Source organism: Furipterus horrens, unplaced genomic scaffold (genome assembly GCF_987537825.1).
Source record: "Furipterus horrens unplaced genomic scaffold, mFurHor1.1.pri manual_scaffold_6, whole genome shotgun sequence".
NCBI lineage: Eukaryota > Metazoa > Chordata > Mammalia > Chiroptera > Furipteridae > Furipterus > Furipterus horrens.
In genome coordinates, this window is record NW_028327176.1 from 190,134,104 (window position 1) to 190,156,058 (window position 21,955).

Genomic DNA, 21,955 nt, shown 5'->3' on the forward strand with positions numbered 1-21,955 from the left:
CAACGGGAACTCTCCAAAGTGTAAGCCAGAGATAAAATGGGATCGTAATAAAAGTACGAGTAAATAAACCCAAAGAAGGCAGCAACCAGGAAAAAGGAACAAAGAAAAGAAGGAACAAAGAAAAAAGCAGTGTCTTGAGGGAAATGATTTCAACAAACGCCTACAGGAAAGAGGAGGACCTCCGACAAATGTCATTTTCCCCAATCCGAACCAAGGAGACCATAGCGGAAATCAGCACTGTGCAATGGGGACTGGCAAACTTTTTCTGCAAAGGGCTAAGTGATATTTCCGTCTTTGTGGGTCTCATACGGTCTCTGTTGCATCTTCCTTTCCTTACTTTGTTTTTTGCAACCCTTTACATGTAAGAGCTCTTTGCAGACACCAAGCCCTTACAGAAGCAGGGTGGACATGCCCCACAGAGGACAGAGAAAGCAGAAAACCACAGACAAAGACCGGTGAAGTCAGAGCTAATTCTCTGAGATGAATCAGAGAGATAAACCGTGACAGAGGGGACATCACTATAGTCACACAGATATTAAAGAGGTGATGAAGGGATATCACAGACCTGTCATGTCAGTAAACCTAGCAACCTAGATGACCTGGGAACATTCCTTGAAAGACACCATCTGCTAAGCTCAGTCAGATAGAGACAACGTGAACAGACCTGATACCGTTTATTGAAGATATTAAGTTTGTAGTTAAAAGCCTTCCAGTGAGTGCTACCAAGCATTTGGAGAAAAAATTATATTGATTCTATGCAAAATTTTCCAGAGAATTGAAAAGGGGGAACTATTTCCCAACTCAATGAAGCCAATGCTGCTATAGAACCAAAATGAGATGAAGACATACAAGAAAACTACAGACTAATATTCCTCATAACCACAGATGCAAAATAAAAAAATTTTAGTAAATGTTCAAAAGTTAGAAAAATTGTTTGGAATAATATGTAAAAAAAATAATACAGTAGAGTTTATTTCAGTAATGGAGGGTTGATGTTACATTAAAAAAAACACTATATTAACCATATTAACAAACTAAAAAAAGAAAAAAATTAAGATATTAATAGACACAAAAAAGTCATTTGACAAGCACATAATATCCACTTCCGATAAACACTTCTCGCCAAGCTAGGGAGAGAAATTAACCTCCCCACCCCAATGAAGGGGCTCCACAGAACACCCACACTTACACCATCCTTGACGGTGAAGGACTGAGGCTAACCCGAACACTGTGAGGAGGGCTGTTCCTGCCACTGCTGTTCAGTATCACACTGAAGGCTGTGGCCAATGCAACAAGTCAAAATAAAGAAATAAAAGACATCCAGACTGAAATGGAAGAAGAAACACTATATTTATTCAAATACTTCATGATTGTCTATGTAGAACATCCTATGAAACCTACAAAAAGCCTTTAGAAGTAATAAGTGAATTTAGTCAAATTGAAAAATATAAACTCCATACACAAAATTAATTGCCTTTCTATATACTATCAATGAACAGTTGGAAATTGAAAATTTTAAAATACCATTTATCCTATCATTAGAAAATACGAAATACTTAAAGTAAATTGTACAAAAATGGGAAATACTGGTATACTGAAACCAAAAAACATTGCTGAGAGAAAATGAAGATGACTCAAATATAAATGGAGAGAGATATCTTTAAAGGTTAGAAAATGCAGTATTGCTAAAATGCCAATTCTCTCCAAGTAGATCTATATATTTATTGCAATCCCAATCTAAATCCCAGTGGGATCAATTGATTGATTGCTTTTAGAAATTAAAAAAGTGATTGTAAAATATAAAGTGACCTAGAATATTTAAAACAAAATTACAGAACTAACATCACCTGATTTCAAGACTAAGCATACTACAGTAATGAAGAGTGTGGTACTGGTATAAAGAGGATCAAACAGATCAACAGAACAGAAGAATCCAGAAACTAACACGAACCGGTCAACAACTGATCCTCACAAAGGAACAGGCAGCTCACTTGAGAATCAGTAGTTTTTTCAAGACATGGTGCTATAGCAACCAGAAATCCATATGCAAATAAAAGAAAAAGTGATTCTGACTCATATCACATTCACATATTAATACACAATTGATTATGGTCCTGAATGTGGAAGTTAAAACTGTATAATTTCTAGAAGTAAACAGAATAACTTATGACCGTGGGTTAAAATAATATCTGGCTATTCTATCAAAAGCATGATCATAAAAGAACAAATCTGTAAATTAACTACATCAAATTTTAAAATTTCTACTAATGAATGAAACTGTTAATATAACGACAAGTCACAAACTGGAAGCAAACATTTGGAAATTACATATCGAATAAATGGTTTAAGTCCAGGATATATATATAGCACACTCAAAACTCAACGGTTTCAACATCACTATGTACTCATAAATTAGAATTAAATAGTATCAAGGTATCATTGCACATCTACGAGGATGCCTACAGTTTGAAAAGCTGACCTAAGTGTCAGCGGCAATTGGAACTCCTCCATATGCTGGTGCAGATGTGAAACATGACCACCAGCTTGGAGGACAATTTGGTGGTTGCTTGCAAATGTAAACATGCAATGATATGACAAGGCCATTTTTTTTAAGATTTTACTTATTTATTTTATTTTATTTTTAGAGAGAGAGGAAGAGAAGGAGAAAGAGAGAAAGAGCAATGTGTGGTTGCCTCTTGTGCGCCCCCAACCGGGGACCTGGCCTGCAAATTTTACACCTGAGTATTTGCACAAGAGAGAAAAGAAACGACACAGCCACAAGAAACTCACGTGGGAATGGCCATTACAGCTTTATGTCTGTTAGCCGAAATCTGTAAACAACCCCAATGCCCATCAACAGAAGGACGGCAACAGACTGCGGTACGTCCATGCAATGGAACACAACTCAGCAACCCAAAGGAAGGAGCCGGGGACATACGCCATGCCAGGGATGGATCTCAAAATGATTACAGTGGATGAGAGAAGCTAAGCAATATATGCAGGCTGTATGGCTCCCTACCCTCGAATACAGCCTTGCAGAAGGTACAGAGTAATCTCTAGGGACAGAAGTCAAGCACTGTTTGTTGGGGCAGAACTGGGACACGGGTCGAGGTGGGGTTGTGGAGACAGGAGGATGACGAGGAGATGAGGAAACTTCGGGGAGATAAATATGTTCATTATCTTGAATGTGGTGATGGTGTATTTTTTATAACTTATACCAAAATCAAGGCATTGAAAAGGACATTTCTGTGAGATTTTTCTCTTCTCCTCCTCCTGCTTTGTCTGCCCAGGTAATGATTACGGTCATGGAGTGACATCCATCAGAGGTAAGTCATGTGAGTTTCTAACGTATGCAGGGGACCAAGGGCCATACATTCTTGTGAAATAATAATAACGTTAATGCCATCTGTATAATGTAAATGCTGTGGGCACATATATGTGTTTAATAAACTGCTCATGGTTTCCATAGTCTTATAAAGCTGTGCATGAGGTTAATGTACACTGAACGTCTGTATTTGGCCACGCTGCACAGTCTCTGCGTGGGGCACTGCACAGCTCACCTCTTCTTGCTACAAACGGTGACGCAGCAAACACGAACAACCAGCGTGTTCCATTGGACACACGGCCCTGCCGAGGCCCCTCTGCAGTGAACTCGTGGCCGCCTGATGCCATGCCCCTCCCACCGCCCAGGACTGGCCCAGTTTTCATTTCAAACTCAGTTTCTAGAAGTGCAGCGGGAGCATTCGAAGGGCTTCAGAGTGTCACCGGGGCGACATATGTGACCTGCCATTGAGGAAGAACTAGCCAAAGTGTCCTCAATATGATCGTTCAGACCTAGCAAAAGCTGCAGCGATGACTCAGCTTATTAGATTGTTGGTTTGCCTGTGGGATGAAAACAGGTGAGAAAATCAAGGCTGTTTCCTCACCTCTGAGTTACGCTTGACCTTAAAGGACAAAGCCAGCTCCCAGTAAGGGCTGGGACACCCCACTAATAACACCTCACGGGCTGAATGCACGTGACTCAGAGGTATACCGAGGACCCAGCTACCGTTGCTAAGCCAGCCTCAGGTGGCCTGTGATGCGAGCCAGCTGGACTGCGATTACTTGCATCTCTTCAAGTCTCCCGACCCACTTGCCGTCCGTAGGATGCTGAAGAGCTAACGAGTTCAGCCGCTCTTAATCCAAATTGCTATTTGAGGAACAATGACCTATTGATGCAGTTAAAAAGCCCGCTCGGATCAGTGCCAGTGTGGACCCTGCAGCATCTGATCCATGAAAAACTCCATGTTTAGGAGGGGACAGGTGTCGGATCACAGGTGGGAAGGAAGTTGTCAACAAGAAGGCCACAGGCACATAGATAAGTACTGACGGTAGGTCAAAACCATAATAGTCTCTCCCTGTAGAAACTGTGAATGTTCATTGTCTTCTTCGCTGCTCTTCAAAAGTTAGCACCTGCTCAGTAGAAACACCCAGGAAGGACGCAGGGGGTGTGATCGTTCTAGCAATGAAAGGCTGGCCTCCTCACTGGAAAGTCTGAGTTCTGGTCTTGGAAGTATATACTTTTCTCCGTATTCAAATGGCACCGTAACTTAAAGTAGGCACGATAAACAGACGGGGAGAGAACGTGGCATGGTGCATTAAAGTCTTAAATGTTTCCCTTCTTTTCCTAGGGAATGAACAAAATTGGACCTGCTCCATAATTTGTTCTATTGCATTTTCATTATTTTAAATCTGATGTTGGGTGAGACGTTTCTCATAGGATGATGTCCACTCTACACGTTTCCAAAAGCCTTGTCTAAGTGGCAGAACTTGACCATCAGCCCCGTATTGCCAGGTTAATAGTTCAGAATATTTTCCCAAAATGTTATTTTTCACTTGCCATATAAATGTGACCCAACACTATTCTTCCTTTCCTGTAGGATCAGAAAATAGTTCTACAGTCTGATTCAATCAACTTAGTATATCAGGGTATTGAAGGTGTATAATTACATGGAGATTTAAGGTTCTTGTGTCTCTGTGGGACAGGCTGGTCTCCCATCCAGGTATGACAGATAAATATTTGGGAGGAATATCTCGGGCGCGAGGAGTCCCAGCCCCACGCCAAGCCCCCCAGCCCAGGGTTCCAGCGCCAGGAAGGAAAGTTCCCACAACTTCTGGCTACAAAAACCAGAGGGGATTGTTGGTGGAAGGAGCTGCTGGAGCCCCAAGCAGTTCCTCTTAAAGACCCGCACACGGACTTACCTGCTCAGACTCACTCCCTCTGAGCTCCAGCACCGGGGTAGCAGCTTGAAAGGCACCAGGGGCATCCAGGCATCAAGGCAAGTAGAGGTCATTGTCCCTTTGCTAAGCCCTCCCCCCACAGAGTGGGCAAGTTGGTGCCATATCTGAGACTCCATCAACCTGGCTGACACTGTTTGACCCGCCTTAGAGATCCAGAGACCCCGGCCCACCCGATTCACTGGCCCGCTCAAACTGCTTGTCCATATGAAGGGCTCCTGCTTCACAACTCCCTGAATCCTCTCAAACAAGCAACAGCTGGCTTAGTGAGCCCCAGGCCTGGCATTAGCAGCAGCCAGCCTAGATTCACAGCTTGGCTTCACCTGGGAATCTCCAAGCCCAGCACGGGTGGCAGCCATCTCAGATGGCTTTATAGCTCAGGCAGGATGGCCCCGAGCAAAACATGGGTGGGAGCTGACCTTGGCCTGTACCACCCAGGAAACCCCAGGGCCAGCACACCCGGTGGTCAGATACAGACCATGTTGGAGCACCACCTCCCTGCCCCTGCACAGCTGATCCTCCACAGAGGAGAGAGGTTGACAGTCAGTGGTCATAGCCAGTCCTTGCAGCTGACTGGCCTGGGTAAATTCCTCCCATTGATCTGCCAACAGCAACCAAAGCTCAACTACAAGAGGAGTGTATATCCAGCCTACAGGAGGGCACACCTTGAATATCCAGCTTGGGTGACAGGGGAGGCTATGATACTGGACCCTACAGGACACTTACTGCATTAGGCCATGCTACCAAGACACAAAGTCATAGCTGCTCTACCCAATACACAGAAACAAACACAAGGAGGCTGCCAAAACGAGGAGGCAAAGAAACATGGCCCAAATGTAAGAACAGATCAAAACTCCAGAAAAAAAGCTAAATGAAATGAAGATAAGCAATCTATCAGATGCAGAGTTCAGGACATTGCTTATAAGGATGCTCAAGGAATAGTGAGGACCTCAACAGCATAAAAAAGATCCAGTCAGAAACTAAGGATACACCAATTGAAATAAAGAACAATTTACAGGGAACAACAGTAGAGTGGATGAAGCCAAGAATCAAATCAATGATATAGAACATAAGGAACCAATAAACAACCAATGAGAATAACAAGAAGAAAAAAAAAAATACAAGAAAGTGAGGATAGTGTAAGCAGCTTCTGGGACAACTTCAAGAGGTCCAATATTCATATCAAAGGAATGCCAGAAGGAGAAGAGAAAGAGCAAGAAATTGGAAATCTACTTGAAAAAATAGTGAATGAAAACTTCCCTAAGTTGGTGAAGGAAATAGACATGCAAGTCCAAGAAGCACAGAGAGTCCCAAACAAGATGGATGCAAAGAGACCCCCACCAAGACACATCATCATTAAAATGCCAGAGGTTAAAGATAAAGAGAAAATCTTAAAAGTGGCAAGAACAAAGCAGAGTTATCTACAGGGGAGTTCCCATAAGACTGTCAGCTGATTTCTCAAAAGACACTTTGTAGGCTAGAAAGGATTGGCAAGAAATATTCAAAGTCATGAAGAGCAGAGACCTACAGCCAAGATTGCTCTACCCAGCAAGGGTATCATTTAGAATGGAAGGGCAGATAAAGTGTTTCCTAGACAAGAAAAAAAATAAAGGAGCTCATCATCACCAAACCATTATTATATAAAATGTTAAAGGAACTTATTTAAGAAAAAGATCAAAACTATGGACAATAAAATGGCAAAAAATACAAATCTATCAACAACTGAATCTAAAAAACAAACTAAGCAAACAGGAAGAACAGAGACGGAATCATGGATATGGAGAAAGTTTTGATGGTTGCCAGATGGGAGGGGGTGTAGGGGAAATGGGTGAAGAGGGGAGGGGATTAAGAACTATGAATAGGCAGTTACAGAATAATCATGGGGATGTGAACTACAGTATAGGAAACAAACAGCCAAATAACTTATACCCATGACCCATCGTCACGAACAATGGTAGGGGGATTGTGTGAAGGAGTGGGGGTGCTGGGTGGAGGGGAACAAAGGGGGAAAACCAGGACAACTGTAATAGCATAATAAAAATGTAATTAAAAATAAAAAAATATAGTTCTGTGTCTACTGCTTGAAAAAAATTGAAATTTATTTTACTATAAATTTACATTTTTCTTTTCATAAAAGGACTTTTTTATTTAGGTGTTAGACCTTAGGCCAACTCTGATTCCTGATAAAAATACAATGTACTAATTTTTAAACAGGTGCAGTATATACTACTAAAGATCACTACAATTCCTGAGTGGATGATGGTTAGTTCTAAATCCAGAGTAGAACATAATCCAAAGTATCCTCTACACCCATTTCTCTCTCTCATACGTTGGAATGTTTGTTTGTTTGTTTTTAATCAAAGTATTGATGAGTCTCAGAAATCATCTTGCTCATTATTTGTATATTTTTTGTCTAAACCATCCTCCCCACTTGCTTACCCCACACACCACATACAGACACATACACTCACATGGAAGCTAAATTAAAGAGACTCATTGCCAGGTGAAGAGAGATACCTCAGTAAATGTTGGTGAATGACTGAATGAACGGCCTAGATTTAGCTGACAAAGGCATTCAGAACATTGGGTACCATTCCAGTATCTGTTCTAGCTCTAGGACCTCACACACATTTTTACATAAATTAGGATTAGGTGGGATTTTTGAGAGCCCTGAACTGGTCAGTGAGTTCATTTTATGCAGCTAGAAATTAAGGCTAACAGATGTCCAATCACTTTGCCCCAATCTTAATGATGGAACCTCTTGACTATTAATCCAATAATCATTATACCAAGAGTTAACTTGCTAGTGAAATCCCCTTAGCATTTTCTCTAAACAGAATAAAACTATGAGTTCTTGCTTGTTTTTTTTTTTTTTTTTTTCCTTCTTAGTTATAACTAAGCACACCTTTTGAATTTATAAACCACGGTTATAAACGACCTCACTGCCTGCCTTCAGGTACCTAGAGCAGTAGTTTGCAATACGGGCATCACCAGTATGCCACGTGCTCTAAGGAAAATGGGGTTCCTCAGCCATTAGATTTATTAGGCAGCATTGATTAGTATATGGACCATAGACATTAGCCTCTTAGTCGCACTGTGAAGCTCTACAGAAAAGACACCTGTTTAATCAAGAGTTTGCTACCTTGCTTCACCAAGGCACCCTCTTCACAGAACCCAACAACCCTCAACACACGTGCCCCAGAACACACGGAGGAATGCCCTGGCCTCCCGATCTTTATCACCTGGTTTAAAAATGTATTGCAAGTATTACTTTCCAAGACATTTTCTAAAGTGTGTAACTTCTAGTCCTGCTACGATATACAATACCTATTTCCCCTATTCTCACCATTTAATTATGTTCTCATTTATCAAAATATGGTTAAATTGAACGCATATACATAGTGCCTGACATAAGACAGGTGGGAAATAAGAGGTTGATTTCCTTTCTCTTCGCTCCATTATTTAAAAAATAAAATCAAAAAAAGTGTTCTCCAATACTGCAAATGATGCTCAATTTATTTTTTCATTATTTGACCCGTGGTGCTCATTTTGGGGCTCTCCAGTCCGGTATATTTAAAAATTCCCTACTAGTTGCATTTATTCAGTTTCCTTTGAAAATAAGTGGTAAACAAAGTAATGGATTTTGAAGAATACAGGATTTCCACTCAAAGGAAGTTTAACGTTTAAAACAAGGTCTGTCCAGACAAAGTCCAGCCACAGTTAATATAACAAGAATGGTTTATGTAACATCGATGTAACCTGGGAACCAAGGAGAGGGGACCGGAACGCGCGTGTGTGAACAATGACAACTTCACTGTACTAGTCAGTGGGGGTGGTGGATGCCGTTGAGTGAGTGTGTGTGCTGTGTGGGTGTCACATTCAAAATGATAGAGCCAGCAGAGCAATAAATCTGCATCAATTATGCGTTAAGCTTGATCATTCCTCTGTGGAAACTCTTCGGATATGGGCAACTGGTGATTGGCAGCTTCATCACGACAACGCGCCTGCTCATGCATGACATCTCGTGCAGAGTTTTTTGGTGAAACACCAAATCACCCAGGTGACTCAGCCCCCCTACAGCCCAGATTTGGTACCCTGGGACTCCTGGATTTCCCCAAAACTAAATCACCTTTGAAAGGGAAGAGATTTCAGACTGTCTAGGAGATTCAGGAAAATAAGATAGAGCAACTGATGGCGACTGGGAGAGCTGTGTGAGGTCCCAAGGTGCCTACTCTGAAGGGGGCTGAGGTGTCATTGTCCTGTGTGCAATGTTTCTTGTATCTTCTTCAATGAGTGTCTCTATGTTTCATAGTATGTGGCTGAATACTTTCTGGACAGACCCCTACGTAGTTGTGTTCTGAAATTTCCTATAAAGCATCTACTTCTTAGCTCCCCATAGGTATCTTTTCTTCTTTTTTGAATTCTAAAAATAGCACTTAAAAGAAGTCATTTGTTCTTAAAAACAAAACAAGACCAAAAAACCCACCCAATATCATAACACTCTGTAAAGCAGAAACATTTCCCAGGGGCCTGGAAGCCAGAGGAAAACGGCGGCCGCTTCGGGTCCTGCGGGGCCCTGGCTGCTCGGCCCCCTGACCCGCGGGCTCCCCGCTCACCACGGGCCGGGCTCCTGCCGGACCTCTGCTGGCTACGGAGGTCAGTGTGTGCTGGGTGTGGGACATATTAACGGGAAAAAGAAAACAGGAAAGGAAAACGAACTGACCTTTGATAGACAACACAATAAATGATGAGTCTTCAAATTAAATTTTTGACACTTTTGAGATTTAGTGAAAATTGGAATGGAAAACAACAACAGCAAAAAAAACAAGGTCCTATAGCTTTTTAGAAGTGGCTTTCATCTTCGGTGAAATATTCCCATCAGAACTCTGGCATCTCGGCCAATGCCTTCAGTGCTGGCTGCAGACAAGACAATCCATCTTATTAACTGGGAAGAAATGCCCTTCACCGCTGGGCAGAGTGTAGCTTGTAAATATCAGTCAAGTTCACGTGGCTGCATTTTTACTTTCACAATTTGGCTTTGTATTTAGAACATCTGATTGGGGGCAGGGGAGAAAGGGAGAGGGGAGGGAAGGAGGGAGGGGGAGAGAGCGGAGGAGGGGGGAGACAGGGCGAGGGAGAGAGAGGGAAAGAGAGAGGGGAAAGAGTTGGGGGGGAGAAAGAGAGAGAGGAGAGAGGACACTCTCCTAATTTCTATGTTTTGGCCCTGACCCCCGAGTGATGGGGAGGGCCTTTGGGAGGTAAGGAGTTAGATAAAGTCACAAGAGTGGGGCCGTCCTGGTGGGAGTAATGGCTTCATGAGAAGAGGATGAGGGGGAGAGAGCTTTCTCCCTCTGCCGTGTGAGGACACAGCCGGGAGGAGACCCCTCACCAAGCCCTGAGTCCGCGGGCCTGCGCTGGGCCTGCCGGCCTCCGGAGCTATGAGATACAAATGTCTGTGGTGGGAGCCGCCAAGGCAACGGCATTCTGTCACCACGGCCCAGGCAGACGGCGCGGCGGTGGGGAAGACAGAGGACTCCTCCTGCCTGTCTTTGTAATCACCTGGTCCTTGTTTGTAAAAAGGCCATATTGATTTTGCACAATGAGAGCATGGTGTACACAGGTTTGATATTGTGTTCAAATTAAGTTTAAGCTTTTCCGCTGAAGAAAATACGGGGGAAATTGACAGCATTAATATGTCAAGAGTCCTATTTGCTCGTGTCCTTTCAATCTCTGGGCCGCTGTAGCCTGATACCAAATTGAACCTCCGGGGCATTAAACATAACATGCTAGGGAAAACGGCTGAAGACCGCGTGACAAATCAGGGCCAGATAACCGGAGCGCGGAGCGACAATTCTGCCACGAGAACACGGAAGCCACGCAGAAGAATTAGGGAACCGAGGGCTGTGGAGCGCTCAAGCTTTCAGTGATGAGTCACGCACATTCTACACTGTGCGTGATAACGTTAAGAAGGATAAGATCCAAAAACATTTGCCCAGTCAGTCATGCCATATTCCAGAGCAAAGCTCAGAAGGATATTCACATATAAAATTATAGTCCAGTAGATAAATTATGTAGCCTCAGAGAATACACTGCTTCTTCTATTTCTCAATTTATAAGGTGACTACACAGATCTAACTTTAAATTTATTTATTTCAAATTTTTCTTTTATTGATTCTAGAGAGGGGGGTAAGAGAGGGAGGAAGAAGAGAGAGAAACATTAATTGGTTGTCTTTCATAGATGCCCCAGCTGGGGACCGAACCTGTAACCTTTTTGTTTGCAGGACAATACCCAAACAACTGAGCCACACCGGTCAGGGCCAGACCTAACTTTAATTTATGAAAAATCAAATCATCTCAAATACGTTTTCTTTCTTTTTCTCCCTCTGCTACAGAAAAGGTATGCTTTAAAAGGTGCATGCTGTAAATTTAAGAATTTAGATATATGAAATATATAAAACATACTTCTATAGCTCAAAATATTATGATGCTTATTATAATTATAAACATTACAATTTCTCCAACTGACATGAAGCAGCTCATCAACCAGAACCCCGCAAAGGCCACACGCCCCTTTGGGGGCCCTACCCCCACCTACCCATGTCTGTGCATGGCACGGACCACACAAAGCCCCTCATTTCAAGTCCCTTTATACTGTTTGAATTCCATTTAGTTACTATGTTGAAGCTAAAATTCTGAGTCACCTCTAACCCCCCTTTTTATATGAAACACTTCATTTTTCTGTATAAAACCATATAGTCTTCAAGGCAGTCTGTGTTTTAATGTACCTCCACTTAGTAGCTAATGGATCCACCTGTTTGGAAATTCTGCGTCCTCTCCCACCCGCACTCACAGTGAACTTGACAGCGTAAGGGAAATGCAAGTGAGGTAGCTGCCTTCATTTCTTTGCCATGTTCCACGCTGGGTTTTTTTTTAAGGAAATAAGCAAAGGCATCATCATTGTTCACTGCTCTTCCAGTTAAATAAAAACTTTTAAAAGCATATTTAAAATGCATATGTAATAACTGTGCACACACGCACATAATTATATAATTAAATGCCAGGATAAAAATTGAAAGTCTTGCTGGGTTTGCCAAGGCCGCAAGGCCCCGCCCATCCGCTGTCGCCGGGCTGGCGACACACTGGCGCGCAAGTGGGGTAGACCCGTACCCCGGCCTGACAGCACCCTCTGTGCGGACCGAGTCACAGGTGTGATTCGGGACTACCCGCAACGGGTGTTGTGTCTCCAACAGCCGGTTCCTCTGTCACCTTCAGCCGCTGCCCTGTTAATGGGACAATGTTTTCCAACCCGGTTTCTAGAGCGGCCATCAGCGTCATGATCCGGAGGCCCGTCTTTTCAAGCCCCGCAGTAATGCTGGAACGGAAGAGACCCCAAGCCTCTCCTCCCTGGGTCTGCACTTCACTCCGGGAGAAAGCGCCCCCAAGTATTAAAAAAGGCCCCTGCCGTGGCGAGCATGTGGGAGGCCAGGAGGAGGGGCCCGAAACCCCGAGGGGCACTCTCGGAGCCCTTCCAGGCGGAGGTGGCCCCGCGCCGGCCCCTCGGCCTGGAAGCCCGCGCCGGTTCGGGGGCGCTTTAAAGGATGATTACGGTAACACGTGGGGAGCCGGGCCCCTCAGAAGTGCTTTGGACTTTACACTCGAACATGGCGGGGCGCCCCCAGGCTTGGCAGCTGCCAGGAGCGGGCAGGGGAAACGGGGGGAAGGGCTTAAATCGCAGAAGCGAGCCGGGTCCCACGGGAGGCCCCTGGTGGCCAAGCAGGCCAACGGGACGGTGGCAGCCGGCTGTCAGCGCGCAGGACGCGGTCCCCTGCTTCCCCCCACGGGACCTTTCGGAGACCGCAAACCTCTTCCTCGCCAGCGCGCGGGGCAGCATGTTCTGAAGGCCGCCCGCGTCCCAGCTCTCCAGACAGAGCTGCCCGCGCGTCCTGTTCGTTGTAGCCGGGGTCGTTCTCATTCTTGCTGGTTTTGATCTATAACAAAATACACGCAGACTCACGGGACGAACACCAACAACGATGCAGTGTCTGAAGGGAAACTGCACGTGCCCTCTCCCCGCCGCGCGGTCCCACGCCGCCTTCACCCACTACCAGGGCCACAGCCCCTGGGGTGCCCCTTCCAGGGCCTTCCGTGTGCTTTCATATTGTTGTCTTCTTTTACGATGATGTATTCTATTCACATACTAGCAACCGATGCCCACTGCTCGGTGTCGGCACACAGGGCTTCCCGCCGTGTAAACGCTTAGGTAACGTTTTACGGTGCGCCACCCGTGATTTCCCCGTCCCGTGCTGGTGGAGGCTGCATTTTCTGTCCCTCCTTTTCCACTGCTCCAGAATAAAAGGCTACTTTTAAACTGCAAACTCTTCCCCGAAGTCTGTGGGTTCCAGGCAGTCTGGAATCCCCTTTCTCTGAAACCGCCCCCGCCTCTGTCCCGGGGGCCTTGCTTCTGCTCCTGCGTGTGCCAGCCGGACCCTCGGAGAGGAGCGCCCCGTCCCCCGGGCTCGGCCTGGGGCTCTTGTGCTTGCTCGGCTCTCAGCCCACGGGCAGCTTCCCGGTGCCTTTCCCAGAACCCCTGGTCCAATCCCCCTAACACACCCTTGGGCGGTCGCCCCAGCACCTTTGTGTTTATTTCCCTCACAGCGCTCATCAGTCTCTGGGGTTCTCTTGCTCGTGGTGTATTTGATTACATGCTGTAAGTACAGTCCTTGCCTGGTGTCCCCCGTGCGCCCTCATGACAAAGTGTCTGCCGCATAACTGATTCTCAGTAAGCGCCTGATAAGAGTGGATAATGGGTGTGTCCTTCAACTTGAATCACAGCACATTCACACGTGTGTTTCCATAGGACAGGTGCCTGGAAGTAAAATCGCTGTGCGAAGACGCGTACACATGAAGTTTTCATGGGTACCTTCCAAGTGCACGCCAAAAAAGGGGAAAAGCTTTAATGACAATTTACAGCCCCTCTGACATTATGTGAGTGGCTCTTTCTCCTAAAGACAAAGTTGATTTTTTTTACACCAACCCAACAGATTAAGAAAAGACTTGATTTGTAAATTAAAAATTACTATGAACTCAAGAGTCTCTTCATGTGTTTATTATATTTATGTCTCATCTACAAGTCCATCATTACTGAAAAATTATTGTTTCTCCTTTAGGGATCATAAAAAGTATTATCTTTGTTTTCTTCTTTTATTGTACAAAAGTGGGGGGTTTCTGGTTGGCTTAGGTCTTAACTTATTTTGTATAGCATGGGATAAACACTACTATTCTTTAAAAATTGCAGATCCCTTTTTCTTATTTGAAAAAGCTTATGACAGACATTTTAGAAAATTCCACAAGAGCATAGCAAAAAAATTAAAATTACCCGGAGAGAATCATTGTTACCTATGTGATTTATTTCCACTGATTTTCCTATAAATGTATGTCTATAGAAACATTTATTCACTCATACATCTGCTCTTTTATATATTATTTTATTAATTTATGCTATAAGCATTGTCTTTTGCCATCGGTTCTGAAACTGTGGTTTTTAATAATGACACAACACTTTAAAGTATAGATGTATCACAATGTATGAACACGAGTTTACAGTTCCTATTAGTCAACGGTTCATTTCAGTTCCTAGTACTGGTGAAATAAAGCCCTCGATGAGAACCCTGGCTCATAAACTGCAGGACTGCCTCTGACAGCAGCCCCAGGAGAGGCTCCTAAGTGTGGACTCGCTGGGAACAGCGGTGCCAGTTTTCCGCGGCTCTCTCCTGAGCTCCTGGAGACAGCTTACACAGACGGTGCCAGCCACAGACGGCGCCACCCTCAGACTGTGCCACCCGCTTAGCGCAGGTGCCAGGCAGGGTCCCGGCAGGAGGGAAGCAGCCATGCTCACTATGTCTGTAAGGGGAGACTGCATGTGGGAAACCCCGTTCTAAAAATGCTAAAATAAAAAGACAGAAAGAGAGGGGGAGGGAGCAGGGTGGGATTGGACTACCCGTGACTGTGGGAACAGCCACTGCCCCGAGGACTGGGGACACCCGAGGGAGGCCACAGCTGCATCAGAAGTTACCCGGGCACTGAGGATGTGTGGCAACACTGGGTGCCGGGACTGCCAGGACGGGCTGCTGACCCAGGATGCACCATCCCGCCACGAAGAGGAGCGGAAAAGGTCCACAGACACTTCAGAGGCAGGAGGGAGGGAGGGAGGGGAGGAAAGAGGGAATTACAGACCCACTGGGTAAGGTAACAGGGGATGGATGGGGAGGAAAACTGGAGAATGTAATTAGCCAACTGCCGAGCCTGGCATAACAGAGCAACCGGGGGGGGGGGGGGCACAAGGGGGCGGCACCTGTGCTGGGGCTGAGGGCGGGGCCTGGCTGGCACACCTGGGTGTGCAGGCGCATACTCAGGGAGCTATAGGAAGGGCCCAGCGGACTTCCTAGATTTACAGAACACTTTTCTAGAGCAGGGAAGGCAGGGAAGGGTGGGGATGAGCCTGCATGATGAACAGAAACCAGACCACCTCGTGAGACTGCGGAACTCTACTTCTCGTGGCTGCCCAAAACCACTCATTCCCAGGTCGGCGGCGATAAGACTGAGAATTGTGCTCATTTCCTAAGGCACAACTATCTTTGAAGACCTGAATGGTCAAAGAGGTACTTTATTCTACATTCTTTTCTCTGTGACTCTCATACGACTGGCATAACAGGAGTACAGAATCCTACATCTTCTGCTCATAACGGGGCGAGAACAGACACAGAAGTTACATAAATGCACGCTGACATCTAGCTGAAATGTCGTAACATCTAAAAATGGAAAGTCAAAAGGCAGGCAACAGTACCACTCCCTAACACAGACAGACAGTGGCTGCTCGCTAGTCACCCACTCTTAACTCTTCAATATGAATCAGTCATTCTCCAGCGAAAACACAGTTTGTCAAGCCAACCACCAAATGATTTTTCTTGATGACACCGAAAGCCAATCCTGTTCCTCATTCAGGCTCCTTCCCAGCCTGATCTTATTGCTGGCCAGCATAGTTAGGTCAAGATTAAAAAGAAAACATCCATCCAAGTTTCTTCTTCAGCAACTGAGTCAGTATTGCCTGGACGCCACCTAATTGTGTCTACGTCAAGGGTAGACACTGGAAAGACAGGTTTAGACACAGGCAAGCCATGGAGGATGCCCCTAAGATAGAAAGTTCCGGTGATATGAAATATTGTTCTGCTTGAACAAATTCTCTGGATGATGAAAAGCTGTAAGAGCAAGAGTTTTACCCTTAAACATCGGGGTGTGGTTCTTATACTACGCCCGGCCTTCTTAAAACATCTGGGTCATTAGCCAATTGGTGTAAACAATAAAATTGTACACATTCCACAAAAATACTAATCATTTGTATAATTCAGCATCTGGTAGTCAATTGAATCGAGGGTCTTATTTACTCGCAGAGAAAAAACAGCAAATTTATTTGCTTCAAATTAAAACTGGCAGTCTCTTGGGACACGATGAACGTATTTCAGGTCTTTTCCTATCCCCCAGGGTAGAGATCACTGACGGACATCAATATTCCAGGACTGAGGAGCCGACAACAGGGGAGGCGATGGTATTTAGGTCCAGTCTCCCCTTTCCCGCAGGAGCTGGAAGACAACCCCTCTGTTCCCAGAAAGTAGGTCTATATTTTGCACAGAAAGCTCAGAGGGTGGCAGAACTTGAGACCCTGATTTATCCTCCTTGGAGGTGTCCTTCCTCAGGACGCATCGTTATGTGAGGCATGAAGTGTCCTCATTATTGAGGTCAGTGGGGGTGGGGGGCGTTTAAAGTGACAGTCACAAAGAATAAATACATCTGCAGCCTTTCTATCATCAAATGACCATCTATGCCCTGGCTGGTGTGGCTCAGTGGACTGAGTGCCGGCCTGCAAACCACAGAGGCACCGGTTCGATTCCCAGCCAGGGCACATGCCTGGGTTTCGGACCAGGTCCCCAGTTGGGGGTGTGTGAGAGGCAACCAATCAATGTTCCTCTCCCTCTCTCTAAAAATAAATAAATAAAATCTTCAAATGACCATCTACCCTTTTGGAGTTTTAACTGTTGAAATATATGTATTTATTTCTGTTAAGAAGGCTTTTTCCTCCCTCCACATAAAAAAGCTTAACAGCTAATTTCACTGGAATTAGAACGTGGTGCCTTTATTTCTTCCTTTGTGACATAATCTTCAGCTTCAGACTGAGTCTCTTGTTCTCCTGCTTGTTTTTGTTGGTTTGCTTGTTCCTGTCAGTCACGACCTTCTGTGGCCGGGTGAGCTCACCCGGCACGTTGCCTGGATGCTGCCTTTCCCAGAGCCGTGTCTTGGTGACTTTTTCAATTTCAGGATTTTCTCTCCTTAACATAATGAATGCAGGAAAAAATGGCACAGTATTTTAATATAAATAAAACTAAAGGGAAATGGTAAGACGCCGGATTAAGAAACTAAAGGAAAATCTAAAATATCCATGTTCGTTTCGTTATTTTATTTACTTGAAGTCTAGGAGACAATTTCAGTTCCCTGAGTTACATTTCGTTACAAAAGAGAAGGCGCTCAAAGGTTCTGTTTATCCCATTAAGACAACGTAATGGTTACCGTGGTGTTTGAGGGGGAGGGAGGGTCATAGTAACGTTAATTAAATTTGTTCCTTGGAAAAATGAGCATATAAAAGAGAAGCTGGTGCCACAGCCAAAATGGAACTCACTTGTATTTATTCTAATACCGCTGTCCAAGCCATGAAACGTGGGGTAGACAAATACAGTTAGAACAGCCGGGCGAGTCCCCAGCGCTTCTGGAGTAGACGGCACATGTTCTTGGCAGTGGGAGCGCTTGGGACATACGTAGCTCACCAAGAGGCCGACAGGACTTCTTGTCTCCGGAAAACTAGCTCAGTGACGGGTGCTGCAGTCCCACCGCCTGGTGTCGGGGAGCGCAGCCGCTGGGCACTGGCGGGCCTCAGGGTCCTCTCTGCCCACGGCGGCCCCTCCGACTGCTCTGCTCTGGGCCCAGGAGCCGTGGCCAGTCCCCAGACAGCCTGACCCGTCAGTGCAGACCGGTCCGGGCGGCCACGCAGGGACAGAGCCGTTTCCTGCTTAGGGCAGGATACAACTTCGGGTGCTCTCAACCCATCTGTCTGACATTTGCTCCCGGGAGAGGCAGAGCACTGCCTGCGGACAGTGCAGAGAAGGGGGATGCCGCTGAGCGCCCAGCTCCGGGCCGGAACCCAAAGGCTGCCCGCTCACCGAGCCAGCGCCCGTCAGGCAGTGGGAGCCGTTTCATTTAGCAGGCGGTCCGGGGCCCGGGTGCTGTTAGCCACGCGTGCCCCGGGGGGGCTCACACACGCAGCCTGTGAATCCTGACCGCTGACGCACGCGGGACCTTCCCTAGGAGAGGATCATGCCAGGGCCCTGGGGTCGGGGCTGTGGGGTGGGCAGGCTGGCTCCCCCACTTCCCGACGGTGCGACCACCAGGACAAGTTACTTAGCTTCTCTGGCCGCCGTCTCCTCCTGCATAAAAGTGAGAACAACAATGTGACCTGCCTCACCGGTTGCAATGAAGACCAAACAAACGAATACAAATAAGGGCTGGGTGGCCTACAGGAAGCATTCAGCAGGACGTGGCTGTCACTATTGGCGGCGTCCATTCCCCGGGGCCACTGTGCACCCTGTGGCCTGACTGTCCCCTCTTCCGGCTCATCGTCTCTAGTTCCGGGTCTGTGCCGCCTGCCAACGGGTGGGGTGACGGAGCTTCAGCCTGTCCTTAGAGCCTCTTCGCTTTCCCTTCTTACAGTCGGCCCCTCCTCATCCTCCACCGGCGTGGCTCTGCGGGCCCCTGGAACTCCCCGGCTTAAACCAGCCAGCTGGCTGACAGGCGACAAGACAGGGCGAGGCTGACACCGGGCGGTCACTTCGCCCCAGCACATGCTTTCCCTTTTTTAGAAACTGTTTATCTCCTGTCAGCCTTCCTTCCAGCCTGTTTAAGAGTTTGTGGGAGAACAGCTAAGACCGCTCCGTGGCTGCTCCTACCCACTCAGTGGTCCGCGTAGTGGGGGCCGCCGGTCTGTCGCCCGTGGGAACTGGGAGCTCCAGGCTTCGTGGGAAACCGCTGGGCTGGCCCCCGGGCACCTGTGCCTTCAGAGCAGCCTGCGGCCTCGGCACAGCAGCCCCGAGCTCGGAGCCGGAGCCGTCCCTCCGCGTGAAGTGTCCCCTTGGCCACAGCCTTTCCAGCAGCTCCCTGCTCTTCGGTTTCAGCCCTTCAGGGTCTCTGTAGAAGCAGCGGCGAGGCAGGACCTCCTGTGGGCACACACAGGGGACGGTGCAGCGCACGTGCTGAACGGCCTGGCCCCCAACCAGATCCACTGAGCGAGCCCCCTGGTTATGGCCAGGGATGGCGCATCCCCGTCGCACACAGGACAGTGCGTGACACAGAGCTGTTGTAGGCAGGTTACTAGGAGACACCTCGGTGAGAGGCTGCTGCTCAGCCCTGGCGTGGCAACCAAGTCCCAGCTCCCGGAAGGCTGCCCGGACCTGGCTGGTGAAGGTCCTGGGAGCGGAGGGCAAACTTGGGCAGAGCTCGCTGGCTGGCCAGGCTTCCTGGACAAGAGGACACTGACATCTGCGGAGTTTTCAGGGCCAGCGATGGCTCGAGCTGCCAGCAGGAGCTTCTCCCAGGTCTGCTTCTGCTCTGCGGTGCAGCTCCCCCGCTCCTCCTGGGGGAGATGTCCCGTTCCATTTCAAAGTCAAGGTTGGCGGTGCCTAAGAGGGTTCCTGCTGCACTTTCTTGGCAGGGGTCTTTTCGGGGTGCTGATAAGGCTCCCTGAGAACCCCCGGAGCTGTCACCCATCCTTTTCCCTGCCCACCAAGAGCTGGGAAAACACTATTTGGCCGTCTTCCTGAAGGACATGCTGGCTTTCCTAATTTGTTTTCTATTTTTTGTCCTTCAGTCTACTGACCCAGAACGTCTGTGAGAGAAAACCAGGAGGACGGACTTTACATCCTTTTGTGGCCATTGAAAAGCTTTGGCTGAAGAGTTGGCTACAGTCTGCGCCAAGTCGCTGGGACGCTCGGAGCAGTTCATTATTTCTTAATTGCCCATTTGCATGTGAGTCTCTGGGCCAGAGGCACCGTAAACATCCCGGAAACGCGCCCCTGCAGACGCCGGACAGTCTCATTTACGGAGCGCCACTGTGCCCAGCCGCTGAGTGAATTTCCTCCACACATGTCACGCGGTCCATCTTCACAGCTCTGTGAAACAGACATTGTCTCCACTTTTTTAAGAATAAAAACTATGGCCCAAGAAATTTAAGATGGAGAATTTGAGACCTGGTCTGGCTGCCACTAAAGCCCATGAGTTTTGTTCTTTCCTTGCACCGTTTTAAAAAATCGTTTAGAAAGAACCGGAAATATGAGCTGAAAAACTACTGAGTACGTTAAACTAATGAGTTCCCAAATATGTTAATTTTGTTTATTTGGCTGCTAACTACTGAAAGAGTAGGTGATTATGTGAACAAAAATCATACCTCTTTTTCAGAAGCCTTTTTTCTCAGGTCAGTCCCCTCACCCAGCCCTAGGCATAAGCAATGACAAATCTCTGAGGGACCAGCATTGTCACGAGGCTTGAATAACTTTACCAGTATGTTCTGAAACAACAGTGGTATTATTTTGTGCTTCTTGAATAAATAAACCATGTTTCTTAGACATTATATTTCATAGTGGTGTGTTAAAAGCACGTTAGTGACCTGTCATATTTGATACCATTGACCTCCCATTAAATATTGAAAAGAACACCAATTTTTTTTTAATATTGGCAATTGGTTGATTTTTTTTTTTTTCATTTGAGAACTTTAGAAGCTAAAATGTTTAAGAGTCTTACTTCAGTGAATTATGAATTTTCAATGGGACTTGGGCAAAAAAAGTTTGGGAGAAACTAAAGACGGATTTCCTAGTCCAAACTCCCTTTATAAAAAGTGCTAATGGAGTTTTAGTACCTCTGTTACATGTCCTTTATTCCTGGTCACAAAGGAGACAGACTCATCCAAAGAAAAGTCTCACATGCCCGTAGTCACAGACCTTCGGGGATGAGCAGAAGTGTTGAGGAACCAGAAGCTGAAGCGTGGCGGTAGCTGCTCCAGCGACAAACACAGGGGACTTCGGCAAACAAGGGACCGCAGAGAGACGACGGGGGCACACCAGATAGCCGAGGCGTGCCGCAGGCTGTACGGCCTGGTGCGCATAAGTGCACCCTCTCTGCGATGTCCCACATGGACACAATCGCCCAGCGACGTCCCTCTCAGAACGCGTCCCTGTCACTCAGCAGCACGCGGGGGTAGTCCGTAAGTCATGCTGGCGGCAGGGAGCGGGAAACAGCGCAGCGTGACCTTTTTCAAATGTTTTGTCCTTGGACACAGGCACCTATGTTTCCCGTGAAGGAGTTAAAATGCAAGAAATGGAAAACTCAGTACTTACAAAATGGCTCCAAAGAATGTTTAGCATGAGAATTCAAAATCTGATATACACACGGACCTTCTACACACACGTACAGACACATAACATACATATGTAATATGCTTTTTTGTGTACTTTTGGGTGAACATGGACTCAAAGACCCCATTTGGTCCATTAACCCAGAGGGAGGCATCCCCACGCTGCTGTCCATG

General features: G+C 46.6%; 1 protein-coding gene and 1 long non-coding RNA gene across 2 annotated transcripts in view; one reads left to right on the forward strand and one right to left on the reverse strand.

Annotated features, from left to right (window-relative positions):
- PRKN (parkin RBR E3 ubiquitin protein ligase) overlaps positions 1 to 21,955 on the reverse strand; it is a 920,988-nt gene that overhangs the window by 677,330 nt on the left and 221,703 nt on the right. The gene's annotated exons all lie outside the window — the stretch shown is intronic.
- On the forward strand, positions 19,294 to 20,996 carry LOC150008044 (uncharacterized). The gene is made up of 2 exons (XR_016511874.1): positions 19,294 to 20,043; positions 20,243 to 20,996. It is a non-coding gene; the product is annotated as an uncharacterized LOC150008044 (long non-coding RNA).